The 14,977-nt window shown below is 40.5% G+C and overlaps 1 protein-coding gene across 1 annotated transcript in view; it reads right to left on the reverse strand.

Moving 5' to 3' along the window:
- The window catches only part of ME2 (malic enzyme 2), a 64,001-nt gene extending 59,241 nt beyond the window's left edge, over window positions 1-4,760 (reverse strand). The window contains exon 1 of the mRNA XM_007197247.2: window positions 4,510-4,760. The gene's annotated coding sequence lies outside the window, so the exon portion shown is untranslated. The remainder of the gene's footprint in view (window positions 1-4,509) is intronic.
- Window positions 4,761-14,977: the final 10,217 nt, after the last annotated feature.

Genomic DNA, 14,977 nt, shown 5'->3' on the forward strand with positions numbered 1-14,977 from the left:
GAATCTGGACGCAGCTAATTACCAGTTTGGAATCAGTTATGTTACCCAAGCATTCCCAAATGGTCTCTGAATTGGTGTCTGTCTGGGACACGTTTTTCACTAGTCTAACCAAATGAGAAAAACTAGGACAACGTAGTATTGAAACAGGAGGGAAGGGGGCAGGGCACAACCTTTGAAAGAATGACATAGCCCAAGGACATGACATAAACGGATTAGAACCAAATGGGTCCAAGACGGTGGACAAGTCGACTTCCACTAGACCTCGAGCCTCAGTAGACGCTCACTGTAACACATCAGCAAGCTAAATGACAAACCCACAGGTGCCATGACAGTTCTAAGGCGACCATAAGGATCAAAAAGTGGGCGGTGGCCCAATTCCTGGAAATCCCTGCCCCTTCCAGGCTGGAATACTCCTCCCACTCATTAGCCTATGAAATTACCCACCACTATAAACACTGACGACCCCGTACCCTGGTGCCTTTCTCACCTTCTGAGATGGCCCACGCTCTGTTTGTGGAGTGCATTTCTCCCAAGGCCGCACTTGCCTTCTGAGATGGCCCATACTCTCTCTCTGCGGAGTGTGTTTCTCTCTAAATAAACCCACTTCTTACCTGTCACTTTGTCTCTCACTGAATTCTTTCTGCGATGAGACATCAAGAAATTGAGCTTCATTAAGTCCTGAAACCAGGTGTGTGATCTCAGTTGGAAGACTGTGGGTTTTCCCTGGGTTCGAGTCCTCGCCTCGTGGGTTCAAGTCCCAGTCTGGGTTTTGGGCAGGTTTGAGTCCCGGCTGCGTGGGTTCAAGTTCCAATCTGAGGTGCGTGGTTTCAGTATAGTTTTTCATAATACTAAATTTATTGTCTGCGTTTTCATGTTGTAATTATCTTCCTCCCTTTTTGGTGGTAAAAAAAATTTTCTTTTGTTTTGAAAGGATGGGGATGGTAGATTGTAGTAGTTTTTAAAAAGGTCCATAACCTTGACAGAATTAAAAGTTGGTGATCTTACGTCTGGTCCCAATTGCCCCCCTACACACATACTTTTCTTTTTTTAACTTAGCCATTAAGTCCAACGGTCTGGGAACCCCTAACTTAAGTCTCACTTTTCTTATCAATAAAGTAGGGAAGGGGAAGGGAAACTCTATTTTGCAGTTGTGTGCAGTAATGATAATATTTAAACAAAGCATCAACCCCTTAGAGCTTTTTTATCATCATCATAAAGAGCTCGACCACTTCACTTGGTTTATTCAATAAAATCCATATCCAGGCAATCTGGCAGAGTGGTCAAAGGCAAGCTCTGGAATCAGACCACTGGACTTAAACCCTAGCTTTGCCCCTGCTAACACTGCTAGCTCCATGATCTTGAGTAAGTCGGAGTTAAGCCTCAATCTCCTTGGACTGTAGTTATCTCATCACTTGAATGGAGATGATAAACAACAGGACCTACTAAATAGGGCCATTTTAAGATTAAAATTAGGTAATCCATGTAAGATGATTATCACAGTGCCCTCTAAGTGCTCTATAAATGTTAGTTATCTACGCATTATTGTTATTAGTAGTAATAAACTGAAGAGGTCAGAAGATGCTTTCTAAATGCCTGTTTCTGCATCAACATCTTCCAATGTAAAATCCATATTAAGAGGCTATGAGGGGGTTTCCCTGGTGGCGCAGTGGTTAAGAATCTGCCTGTCAATGCAGGGGACACGGGTTCGAGCCCTGGTCTGGGAAGATCCAACATGCTGCAGAGCAACTAAGCCCGTGGGCCACAACTGCTGAGCCTAAGCTCTAGAGCCCACGAGCCACAACTACTGAGCCTGCGTGCTACAACTACTGAAGCCCACGGGCCTAGACCATGCTCTGCAACAAGAGAAGCCAACCGCAATGAGAAGCCCGCACACCGCAATGAAAAGTAGCCTCCACTCACCGCAACTAGAGAAAGCCCGCACACAGCAATGAAGACCCAACACAGCCAAAAAAATAACTTAAAAAAAAAAAAGAGGCTATGAGGTTTGTATATTAACTATACTTCAATAAAAAGTTTTTTGTTTAAAAAGAGGTTATGAGGAAAATCATGGTTAACATTTCTTTAAACTATTTCAAATTAAATCTCTAGGTCAAGAATGAGAATCTGGATGACATACAGATCCAGGCAAATACCAAATGTCATCCTAAACAATATCTACATAATCAATATATTTTTCATAACTTTTGAAATTTGTACATATTGATCAAGGCAGGTACAATATGCAGCCATATAATCAAAATGGTGACGTTCAAATAAAATAATTAACTTTTAATAAAATGGTTACTGTTTTATTAAATCAAATGTGGAATAATTTTGATATTTAGTATGAATTTTGTTCTCTAATATTGATCCTCAGTAAACAACTATACATTTTAGTGTTATTTATGTTATTTTTAACTGTTTTTTTTGAATTTTATTTATTTTTTTAAACAGCAGGCTCTTATTACTCATCAATTTTATACACATCAGTGTATACATGTCAATCCCAATCGCCCAATTCATCACACCACCATCCCCAACCCCCCGCGGCTTTCCCCCCTTGGTGTCCATAGTTATTTATGTTTTAAAATATGGTTAAGTTGGTCTGAAATTACCAATATAAATTATAATTAATTTTAGTTTAACTTAATATAAAATGTAATGTAGTTCAGAATAGCTTACTTTTTTATATGAAATTAAATACAATTTATGCACAAACAGCATTACGGTAAGAGTTAATTTACAAAAGAAATTCTCAAATGGTAAATGGGTTTTTTATGAATTTTTAATGCATTTTCATAACAAATTTATTAAAAGACAAAAACATTATACATAAACACCTTCTAAGAGTGAAACCTGTAAGCGGTTCTTTCTCAGGAATAACTATTGAGCAAGAGTAAGTTTTAATTCTCAAGAGAATGCAAAACTTCTACAAAAGCATAGCCCAACATTTCCTTTTAACATATGGTAAAGGTATATCAGCATTTCTAGCCTCTATGCCTAACTTTTAATTAAGTCTTTATAGCTACCATAAAAGAATCAGATAACAGATTATAAATCAGTGCTCAAAGTTGATTATTTAAAGGTCCACTATTAGAAGATAACACTAAACATTTTTCCTTTATTTCTGCAAACCATGTAACATAACAACTCAACTAGTTATAGTAGTTACACAATATATATTTACCTATCATTTGCGTAACTACTATAGTGTGTGTATATATATATGTATACACACACGCGCACACACACAGCTGTGTATGTGGGGGGGGGTTGTAAGGAAATGACTGTTTCTTCTCTAATTTCCAGAATGCTTGGCAACTAAAGATCAAACTTAGGAGCACAACACTGCACTTAGCTTTACAGCATGAACAATGCTTAAGGAGCATACAAGCTTAAGAGGAGGCTGGAGCTATTAAGTTAGATGGCCTGAGTTCGAATCCAGGCTTTGCCACGTAAAACCTGTGACCTTGGGTAAGTTACTTAGCCTTTCTAATTTTCATTTGTAACCTGGAGATAATAATGAGTACCAACCTCAGGGCATTATTTTGAGATAATTCTTGCAGAAAACAGCGCTCGGCTCCTGATTAACAATGATTAACAATTAATACGTGCTTCCATGTTATCAGTTGCAACACTAAAAGAAATAACAGTGCTATCAACTGTTTTGTTTTCAAGTGACTGCCACAAACATTAAGAAGGTAAATCAAACAGATACGCGGTAACACGTTTTGTAAGGAAGCACTTCTGTTGAGATGTTATTTTGATTAAGCTTCTTCTCACTAAACGGCAACGGAAATTTTCTAGAATTATCTTTGGAAACAAGAAAGTCAAATCCGGGACCTCAATGTAACACCACACAAGCAGAAATGGATATCACCAGCGTCAAAGAAACACCTGCCAAGCCTGGTCCACAGATGTCATTTCACGTGAATGGACAGAACCGTTCCAATCTTAGAACTTTCTAGCCTGCAACAAACTTCCATTAAAGCAAGGAACAATCACAACACACAAACAAAATGCCTAACTCCTGCCATTAATTCATCCCTGCAGAAAAAGAGAACTATTCGATAAAGGGATTTGGAGCCACAAAATCGGTCTTTAAGGGGCGCGGGAGTAAAGGGTAGAAGAGATGCTCCTGTTAAGGAAGCCGCAGGGCCTTACTCCAGGTCGGGAAGGCGGGGCGCCCTGGGACTAGCGAGTCTCGACCGGGAAGTCGCGTCCCCAAACCGCGCGCCAGGGAAGAGCCGCCCACGGTCAAACAGGGGGTGCCGAGACCCCACCGTTCCCCACGCTCTCAGCCAGGACTCGACGAACCCCTTCCCTTCACCCCGCCCTCCCATCCGCCAAGCTGGGACCTTGTGGGCCGCACGCGCGGAGGCCGGCGGCGGGTCCGCGCTCGGCTCCCCGGGCCGGGGTGAGGAGACCGGCGCCGCTCCCATCCCGGAACTCCCGCCCGGGCCCCGCCGCGGCAGGCCGCCCGCAGCTGCGAGCCGTGCGGAGCCTTACCCGACGTCTAGCCAGGCGACAGGTGGTGCTGCCGGCGGAGAGGCCGCGGCCTCGCAGCCCACCCGGATGATGCTCAGCTCCGGCCGAGTTCGGCCCTCCCCTGCTCGAGGCTTTCCGGAGCCGGCTCCAGGTCAGGATCGGACTGGCTGGGTCGGCTGGCTACTAGCCGAGGCAACCAGTAAATCCGCGTACTGAGAAGAGGGAACAGGGAGTACCGCCGGCGCGGCCCCATGGGGGGAGACTGACGGGCGCGCAGACCAATACGGAGGCAGGAAGCCAGCCTTGAGGGGCGGGGCTCCGCTTTGAGGTTTCGCGACCGGCGCATCCGCGTTCTAGCCTCGCAGGACCGTACTCTGTCTGGTGGCTAGAGGTTACCATTTGGGGCCAGGTGCATGCCCTTAAGGGCCCGACCCCAAGGAGTGAGAGAGGGGTCGTGTAGGGTGGGAGGAGTCCGGATATAAAGACGATAACCACCGCCCCACGAAAAGACCTGGGGCTGGCTACAGCCGACTTCGCATTCCCGCGGCTGGCGGTATGGTTGAGGGTGATGGCTGCGCGTTCGCGCGATTAGAGGCTCTGCGCAGGCGCGGGCGAGGCCGGGAATAGGGTGGGGTGGGGCGTGTCGACGGGTACCAGTCTCTGATCCCGAGAAGAGAGGAAGGCTGTGAGTTTGGGTCGGTTCTGGACAGCCAGTGGAGGCAGGGAGAGGATAGGAGAGATTTAAGAGCGGGATACACGCCAGGAGAATGGAGAAGCAGAAGAGGGAGGACCCAGGAAATGCGAAGCCTCCGCACTTGAGGAACGCTTTATGTTTCTGAGCAATTTTTGTTTGTCTAAGAGTTGCTCTTCTGCCGAATTCTTTGCTACTCTCCACGGTTGCTGACACACTTTTTGGCCTGCAGGGAATTTACTAATGAGCCCTACAATCACAGTCACCATAAATATTCAATGTTCCCTCTCAGAAAAGCACAGGAACCCTAAATTGTCATCTTGAAAGCTGCAGGACCATACCTTAATACATCTATACCCACCCACGGTTATGATATTGGAGGATATTTCTTCATTCTTATTTCGGAAAATGTTATCACCAAAAATTCTTTACTGTAATCGAGTTCGTGTGCTTTTAAAGTATAGTAATAATAGTTTTTAACTAAAGATGTAAAGGATAAAGAGGCAAGGCAGATTGAGAAAATTAAAAGCGATGGAGATGTAGGATAGAGAAAATTGAGCAGAAGTAGAAAAAAGTGAATTCCCTCCCCTCCTAAACTCACTGACAATTATGTAAAATTTGGAGTAGCCACGTCACTCTAAGCATGGAAGGTTGGGGCATATTGGGGAAACAGTAGTTGGACCATAAATGATAGGTATGGCTGCTCTAGTAACCACCGCTGGGAAAGAGAGACTATAAACAAGCATGACCTAAAATAACCCTGTTTGCCAGAAATTGTCAAGATGCCGCAAGCTGAATGACAGAAAATTTAAAAATTAGAAGTGTCATTATAAATGCTTCATTAGTAGAGGTAAAATTATTTTGTCTTTGAAAGGTAGTTTGTCCTACAGTAGAATAATCCCAGGTTGAAGGGTTGTAGAGAGCTATCATGGATGGGACTTTTTTTGGTTAAATCGAGGTCAGTTCATTCCTTATTAAGTGAAATATATGTTAATATCAAAAAGGGACACAGTGCTGTTTCGCTGGTCCGCCCCAATGCACTTCTCCTTAGTCGCTTAGGTGATTGGTCTGAGGCTTCCTATCCAGTACAGTGATATGTGGCTATGGAGCACTTGAAATATGGCTAGTCTGAATTAAGATACACACTGAGTTCCAGAACAGTGCAAAAAAAAAAAAAAGATGAAATATCTCAACTTTTAAAATATTGATCACATGTTGAAATAATAGTTTGGATATTTGGGGTTAAATGAAATATATTATTAAAATTAATTTCACCTCCCTTTTAATTTTTTTAACACGACTACTATAAAACTTAAAGTTACATATGTAGCTCCCATTTGTGGCTTGCTTTATATTTCAGTTGGGCAAGGACCCTGCTGGAGTCACATACATGGAAGCTGTTGGGTGGGACTTCTGAAAAGGCTTTTTTAAAAAAGGAAAGGCTTTTTACAAAAGACTCAACTGGCATGTACCTTTTGCTTCATCCCACTTCTCCTCACTAGAAATGTTTGGAAGCCTGGCACCTATCATCGGACCATAAGATGACAAGCAAGAGAGTGAAGGCCTACACTCTAAGTGTGTTGGCAGGATGGAAAAAACAGGGTCCCCAATAGTATTACTGAGCCACGTTCAGCCTTGATTCCTATGCTTATATTTCCTGTTTTGTGAAATAAGCCTCTGTTTGTATAAATCACCTCAAATAGGGTTTTCTGTTATTTGGGCTAACAATAACTTCTAACAGTTACTATTAAAATGCACAAAAATCTTGGTTCCTGTCATATTATCTTAATTTATACTTCTTTCTTTAGAATAGCTCATAATTCCCATTAGGTCAAATCGAGGATGTCAGATCTAAAGTTACTATTTTACTATTGCATTAATAATGATAATAATACTGCTTTGATTTTGTGTGCCCCTAACCTACTATATTAGATACTGGACCTTTAAATTCATTTAAAAATAATTCTATACTTGAAATTTGTCTATACACATATTACTTCTAGAGACCTAGGGATGTAGTATGTGATTGCACTTGGCTTATTTAAATTTAAACTAATGAGACATCTTAGTGTCTCACTTTATTACTGAATCAAAATAGCATCACTTACAGATAAAATAGCTCAATTCAAGCAAGAATGTTGGACCTATAGAGGCTAAAAAGGTAAATTGAGAAGAGCACAGTATTTTTCAAAGCTTAGGAGGATTATTGTGTTTAAAGTGTTGGAATGACGTTCCACACATTTGTTTTCAATCATACAGAAAATTCACCACTGGTTGCAGAGTAACAACCACTTTAATCCAGGAGTTGTATCTTTTGGTGTGGTCCTTGCTTATAGAAACCAGCAGAGAAACTGTGGAAGGTTTTAGATTTTGTCTCTATTAATGATTATTCATGTAATCAATTACATTGTTCTTTTTCCTATGCTTTCATTATTTAGACGCAGAATATATGTAATATATCACCAAGTACCTGTGAGATGAAAGGAACATGTTAGTTGCTATATTAACTTCCAGTATGCATGTGTGTGTGTTGGAGAAGAGGACTTTTTTGTTGAAACTTGTTTTATGTTTTCCACTTTCTGGATTTCCTTGCAAGAATGAAAGAACCTCTCCAAAATGCAGGGTTCTCTTCAGTAAATGGAGTTAGAAGCTGACAATCCTGACTAGAAATACAGCTGAACAAGAAATACAACTCCAAGTGGAATATAGATTATCAACAGATTAGACATCCCATTTATGGATAATTTGGGAATGATAGAAGATTGTCAAGATCTCTATGAACACGTATGTGTGTTGGGAGGTGTGTTTGCAAATTATCTGAACAAATCCCTCAGTTCTTCAACCATTTCTTCCTTTTTTTTTTTTTTTTAACTTACCTTGGGATTTTCGAATACTCAATTCTAGTACTATCTCTCACACTGTCTTGAAAAAATCACTCAACATCTTCCTCCTGTCAAGTGGACAAAGTTAAACTTCCCCTTCCTGTATCAAAGGGCATTGAAAGGAGGAAATGTGACAAAAAATAAGCAAGGGCTTTGTAAAGTTAAAAGGATACCAATGCAAATGAAGCATTCTCATTCAGGTTCCCTGCCAGGCATGTAGGTGATGTTCAATAAATAATAATTATCATTCACTGAGCACTTATTATCTGCTAAGCATTGCTTTAAGGCTCCTTGTGTATATATTAAAATGACTTAACATTTTAAGTGTTAAATGTCTTAACACTATGATGTAGGTATTATTATTATCCCCATTTTACAAACTGAGGACTTACAGGTTGGACTCGTCCAAGGGTACCAATAATAAGAGGAAGAGAGATACAAATTATGCTGTACTCGCTCTGAATATTTTCGAGTATTTTTATGTGCAATTCAATGTCTTTGAAAGACCAGAAAGAGCATCTGGAACCCCCCACCCCAACCTGGAAAGTGGGAAGGCTCTCCCCACTTAAACTGTCTATTAAAATCCCCTTCATGACTCAAAGACAAATTCTAATCTCTTCAGTGACTCCTGGTGTAATAGTATGTAAATACACATTGGAATTACCTTGGTGCTTAAAAAAAATATTGCCTTCACTATACCAGTTAAATAGAGAATCTTCTGATGTGAGACTCCAGCACCTGTGTTTCTTATTAGTTCTCATGTTTGTATTTCTTAAGTACTTTTCATGTAGTATAAGCTCCATGAAAGTAGGGATTTATAAAAATTGTTTCTCCCTGTATTCCTCCTAAGTCCTCACATATGATTAATGTTTCAGTAATTAGTGGGCAGGTTTTGAATGTTGACGTCTTCCTTGTCCGAATGAAAGAGTTCTCAGAGTGTGGTTCTGGATCATCAACTCATCATCATCATCATCATCACCTGGGAACTTGTTAGACATGCAAATACTCAGGCCCCACCCCACACCCACTGAATCAGAAACTCTGTGGCTGGGACCCAGCAATCTGTGTTTTGACAAGCCCTCCAGGTGATTTAGATACACGCTCAAGTTTAAGAACTACTGTCTGAGGCCATGTATTGATTAAGCAATCCTCAGAGTGTGGTTTACTTTTTGTATAAAAGTTTCACTGAGAGGAGCTAACTGGGAAACAGGGATGAAGAAGACAAAATACTTACCCTCAAGGAGTCTACCTTATAATATGGAGACAAAGCTTTTTTTCACATAGGTATAATTTAAAAAGAAGTTTGTTTTTAAGTATGATTTACAGATGAAATGACATAATCATGACGTCTTGAGTTTGCTTTACATTAGGGAGAAAAATAGGGATAGATGAAACAAGATTGGCAAAATGTCACTATTTGTTAAGGCTAGGTGCTGTCTTTTAGGATTATTATACTATATTCTCTACTTTTGCGTATAATTGAACATTTCATTATAAAAAATATAAAGGCAATATGTAAAGAATAAGCTCAAAGCATTGTAGTTGTTCAAAAGGAGTGATTACTTCTTTTTTATTTCATTATTGTATTTATGACATCGTAAAGTGAGATGTTGGGATGTTAAGATGTTAACTCAAAATGAACATTTTAAAATTCTTTTCCTGCTTCTCTCGGTTTTCCAAAATATAAAATCCCAGCAGTCTTTGTTTTTGCAATGGCAATTATAATTTGATTTCCCTTCTGAAGAAGTTTATAATAAATTTAAACAAAAGTGCTTCCACTATTTTCTAGATCTAAACACGATGCAGAGCTTTTAAAAAATATTTTCTTCTTGTTACTGATGGAAGAAATGTTCACACTGAGGTATGAGAAAGTCATTCTGGCTTACATAACTTAAACCTTAAGCTAACTAGAACAGCCTATTTTGAGGCCTATTAAACATGCATTGCACATCTGCTTTAACCGTTAAAGAAAAGGATGCATTTAAAAAATCAAAATGGGGTAACTGTGGTTCAGGCATTCAAAATGGAGCCTCGTGGCCATTGTGGATATGCTTTCAGACACATGCCTGCATTACTGAGAACTTGAATTTTCTGAACTATAATCAGACTCAAGGACACCACCAGCCTTTCTCAAAACGATGTCTGCTAGCAGCTGCCAGCTGCAACATTATGGTCTCAACGTCTCTCCTGTAACTCTGCCACCATTTCAAACCCCAACCAATCCTTGCTTAATAAGCACCCTAACTTCTTGCCATCTCCAATCCTAATTATTGACAAACAACTTATCAACTTTGTGGGTTTTGCCTTTATAAGCCTCCCCCATTTTGTAGTCTGGCAGAACACAATTCAAGTGCTTCTCGAATCTGTGTCTCCAGGCTATAGTCCTCAGCTTGGCGCAAATAAAACTCTTTTCTATTCCTATTATGGATTGTTTATTGATTATTTTCATTGCCATTACCATTATATCACCTGAAATAGACTAGATATGAATTTTGTAATATAGCTCTAGAGCAGGCATCTTCAAGCATGAGATCTCCTCTTGCATGTCTACTCCGTCCTGTGTCCATGTGATTGGACAGAGGTCATGGGTGCAGGGCTGACTTTGTGTGATGGTGGGAGAGATAGGCAGGTTGCTAGGGTGAGAAGCTTCTGAGGATAGCCATTGCACCCCTGCACGCAGCCTCTCTCCCCAACTGCTGACCGGTTTCCTCTATACCAGGAAATAAGTTTTCATTCAACAACCCTCAGAAATGATGAGAAAGACAATGAACTCAAAGAGTTCTTGGGTGCCATACCTGTGTTTCTCATTGTCCCCAAATGTCGGAAATTCACTTTGGAGCCCATCACTGTCTCCAATCTGTTAAAAAAACAAAATTTAACTGAGTAAATTTGAAGATTTCATTGGCTTTATTCATGAATCAGGCAGCATCTCATCTGGCAAACAGAGACATACTCCCAGAAGCGATTACCTCTTAAACTTGGGTCACCTAGAAAGCTCTGTGGAAGAACACAAGAGCAAATCTTGACTTAAGTTCCTTAAATAATGTATTACCTACAAGTTCACTAACTCTTATCCATAATTCCGGAATCCAGAAGGTTTTTTTTCCCCATGATTTTGTAATTTTGGTGGAGCCAGAATATATTTGGTGACAAATAAGAATTTGTCACAAGGCTGTCTGTAGTCTTCATTTCTCCAACATAATGTAAATATTCACGTTTCTCTTCAGTAACAAGAATGTTCTGTGGCACTACCCCAGATCCCACTGAGGATATTATAAAACATACAGTATATGCTCCTTATAATGTTTTCCCAAATCCCAAAGTTTCTAAATTCTGAAGCCCAACTGGCTCCAAGCACTTCATCCATTTGGATGAGCCAAAAGTGCAATCCTTCTTATGGCAAAAGAAATTAGGGAAAAACTATGTATAGTTCTTAATTTCAATTTTGCTGGGATTAAGCAGAAAATTTTTTATGTAAATACTGTTTATTACAATACTTAAAAAGCTAAATTTATTGTGAGTGAGAAATGATCATGACATTTTACTTGGTGCTGTGAGCACAGAAATGACTGATTGGATGAGTTATGAGAACTTAGCTTTTAAGGAGAAATTTTTGATGATAGAAGTCAGTAAAGGTTAGCTTTAAGGGGGTTGGCTGAAAAGAGACACAAGGGAACATTCTATATCTCAGTCTGGACACTAGCTATATAAGTGTATACATGTGTAAAAATTCATCAAGTTTGAGTGAGGTAATTTACATACCTTACTGCATGAATTTTATATCCACCCCAATAAATATATAAAGTAAACCATTTGCATTGTGCATTGCTATTTCTTTTGGAGCAAATGTTCCCAATGGAAACTGTTATGGATCTAATACCTTTCTTCTAGGCTTTCCTCCTTGGTGTCCTCCACTGGACCCTCTAAGAAAAAGGTGGGGACCATTCTTGGCTGCTCAGAATGTAGCTCACCAGGCCTTCTGGAGTTGTCAAAATAGCCATGCAGAAAATACAAAAAAATGCTGAGCCTGGAAAGAAGGCACAAGCGTTTCCTGGAAGGATGATTACAAGGCAGGTGATCTGGTAAAACAAGGTGCCACGGCCCAAATCAACAGGAAACTAGGGGGAAGAAATACTTATTGGGGTAGGTCACTGAACAAACAGAGAAGCATGTGGGTGTGGAGCAGCCTGTGTGAGTCCTGTGCTGTTGGGAGTTGAGACCACCCACCATCTCTGGGTTTGCCTTTGGTTTGGCTGGTTCACCTGTGAAGTGGGAGGAGCTATAAAGGGGCAGGTTGCTGCAGCACACTTGGCTACATGACTTCCCTGTAAAACTTCATTAGGCAAAGTTTACAGAGGTGGGTAGCCAGTTGTCTTGAGATGGGTACACATTTGCCCACTTTCTCAAAATCAAAGAAGGATGCTTGGAAAAACTTTTGTATCAATTGCCACGAAAATAGAGCAGCTTGATTTCTTTGTTTGTTTGTTTGTTTGTTGGCTTGCGGGATCTTAGTTCCCCAAACCAGGGATTGAACCTGGGCCCTGGCAGTGAAAGCACCAAGTCTTAACCACTGGGCCGCCAGGTAATTCCCTAGAGCAGCTTGATTTCATCCAAACACCACAATGTGTTTTCTTAAGGGAAAACCGTATTATTGAGGTTTCAGAGAATTATGGAAGGTCATTCTCTTTGTAATGAGAATATCCGTGAGCAGGATCATTGGTTTTAGGTTGGTACATCATCTATCGCAAAAGCAGACTGTGCTAATCACATGTTTATTTTTTTTTAATTAATTAATCAATTTATTTTTGGCTGCATTGGGTCTTCGTTGCTGTGCGCGGGCTTTAGTTGCAGCGAGGGGGGCTACTCTTTGTTGCGGTGCGCGAGCTTCTCATTGCAGTGGCTTCTCTTGTTGCGGAGCACCGGCTCTAGGTAAACGGGCTTCAGTAATTGGGGCTCTTGGGCTCTAGAGCGCAGGCTCAGTAGTTGTGGCGCACGGGCTTAGTTGCTCCGCGGCATGTGGGATCTTCCCAGACCAGGACTCGAACCCGTGTCCCCTGCACTGGCAGGCTGATTCTTAGCCACTGCACCACCAGGGAAGTCATAATCACATGTTTAGATTTACACAACGCCATCTGCCTTAGAATAGGAAATATGAATAATGAATGCTGACCGCACTGCTGGGAATTATCCCTCAGTAAATTAGGGTTATTAAAAATGCAAACTCTTTAAAAATACAAGAGAAAGTAAACAGTATATCTAAAGGCATTTGTGCTAGACACTCTGCAAAAACAAACTTGTCAGCCTAGTCTGGGGATGAGACATAAAAACATTTGGTGAAGGTAAGTACTATCATTAAGAAACAACAATGTTTTCATTATTCCCAAAAACGATGTGCTAATGATGATAATTACCTCCAAAAAAGTGCTAACAATTCTTTATATAATTAAAATAAATATAACTTTACAGGCTGTCTGAAAGAGTAAACTAATAGCATAATAAACTGTCTTCATTACCAAAATATTTTAAGGAAAGTTCTGGAAATTTTTGTGAAGAACAAAGAGGTTAATATCATAGGCTTGTTAATAATCGAAGAACTTTTACCCCTCAAGGAAAAATAGCATTTTGATGTTTATGGATAATATTGTATCACACTTGATTTTTCTCTAAGACTTTCAAGTATACTGGAGAGAGTAAGGCAAAAATTTACTACGTCATGTCATTGGGGAAATAACCTCTTTCTTTTAGTGATCCGAAGTGATTTGGTCTTGCTAAGCTGCCCCTAAGATCTTCCTGAGTCACAGGCTGCTTGGTGTTACTTATTCTAAATCCTAGTCCGGGCTCCATCATTATCTATAAGCTCTTAAGCGAGGGCTCCAGGATCAGCAACATTGGTATCACCTGTGAACTTGTTAGACAAATGAAATCAGGATCCCCACTCCAGACCTACAGCATCAGAATCCAACAGGTTTAGGCGGTTCCACACAAATTAGCATTTGAGAAGCACGGAGGACTCCTGAAGTCCTAGATTCTGTGAATTCATGTTGCTGTGAATGGATTTTTATTTCTAGATACAGAATAAGAAGAAGCCCATGATACTTTCTGTACCTTCAAAAGGTTCCTATGCCAGGGCAAACAGTTATTCTTTCCTTCTCACACTGAGAGTACGTAATGCTTAAATCTTGAGCAGTACAATTTTATTTTTAATTCACCAGATGTGTAATTACGAACTAGGCACCAGGTGGAATGTTTGCACCGAATAGGATGCATGTAAAGTCTCTGAATAATGTCTAGGAACAAAATCTCAGGAATATTTGCCTTGACCATCCAAGTAGTGTTCCTGGTATCTTGAGCATAATTTTATATACAGGTCCTTAATAGACCCAGCAGGCTTCATGGCTCTCTGACTACGTGGGATGAAAAGCTACCTGAGATTCTATCTCTTGGGGTCAGTACAGGGACATTTTTCTATAAAGTGTTCAAGATTTCTCTGGCCAAGAGAGTAGCTACAGAAGAACCTGAATTGATAACTTGAGTTTGATTATCCAATATGTTTTCCTACTGAGCAATAAATGGTGAGTTCTTGGTGCATGGAATATCAGAACCCTAGAACAGCTCTGACACTAAGTTGAATATTTCATATTTTTTACATCAGCAAGATGTGGTCTAACCACAAAGGAAACCTGGTGTGCCTCTCCTCCCAGTGCTCTTTGAGCTTAGACTTACTAGCACTCTGAAATGCTTCCCAAAATGAATCACCTCCTACACCAAGCTGCATTCCTGGGCTGGGAATTCTAGATGTTATTTCCATGGCCACTGGTTATCTTAGGAATGTCTGGGGGACCCCAGGACCTCCCTGGAGGTTTGATTCAATTCTGATGGTTCATGTTGGGGTCTGCACCAGCTCCAGCAATTAATA

Source organism: Balaenoptera acutorostrata, chromosome 13 (genome assembly GCF_949987535.1).
Source record: "Balaenoptera acutorostrata chromosome 13, mBalAcu1.1, whole genome shotgun sequence".
Taxonomy (NCBI): domain Eukaryota; kingdom Metazoa; phylum Chordata; class Mammalia; order Artiodactyla; family Balaenopteridae; genus Balaenoptera; species Balaenoptera acutorostrata.